Below are 852 nucleotides of genomic sequence, written 5' to 3'. Positions count from 1 at the left end.
AAGAACCATTTATGCATACAAATGGTTTTTGTATGCATGCAGTTTGCTTTGAGTATTCATGGGTCCATGTAGAACCATTTATCTTTACTAAAGAACCCTTGAAGAAACATTTTTGACAGTGTAGAACACATGGTTCTAAATACAACCATCTAAATACATCATGAATACAAGATTCATAGGCAGTGTCGCCAAAAGTATATGGACACCCCTCCTAATTTTTGAGTTCAAGTGTTTCAGCCACACCCATTGTTAACAGGTGAATAAGACCACAAACAGTCTTGCAGTCTTAATAACACTGGTAGTAGAGGGTCAAACTGATGAGCTCAGTGACTTTAACCACGGCGCTGTCATAGGATGCCGCCTCTGACACAATTCAGTTTATGAGATTTCCCTGCTTGAGCTGCCCTGGACAACTGTAAGTGCTATTACTGTGAATAGGATGTGTCTAGGAGTTTCAGCAGCTCAGCTTCGAAGGGATAGACCATGCAAACTCACAGAGCAAGAGTGCTGAGTGCGGAAGAACACAGAGTGAGTGAGTGAGACACAAAGAGATAGACACAGAGACACAGAGAGAGAGAGAGACAGAGACACAGAGAGAGACAAACACTCAGAGACACAGACAAAGGATATTCGTTCTTCTCCATTCTTACCAAAAAGGCTGCCAGTTCAGTGTCCAGAACAGGGAGACGCAGCCCTCGCAGGAGATGACGACAGGACGCAGGTGTGTCATGCAGGGTTCTTCAGTGCTCTGGCTAAACTGCAGCAAGGAACCACAACTAACCAGGTTTGATGTACATAATGTAATAAAACGTGAACCTTGGTTTGGAATTTCAGGTGTGAAAATGCTGTAAT

Source organism: Pygocentrus nattereri, chromosome 1 (assembly GCF_015220715.1).
Source record: "Pygocentrus nattereri isolate fPygNat1 chromosome 1, fPygNat1.pri, whole genome shotgun sequence".
In the NCBI taxonomy this organism is placed as follows: Eukaryota; Metazoa; Chordata; class Actinopteri; order Characiformes; family Serrasalmidae; genus Pygocentrus; species Pygocentrus nattereri.
This window is presented reverse-complemented; position numbering follows the sequence as displayed.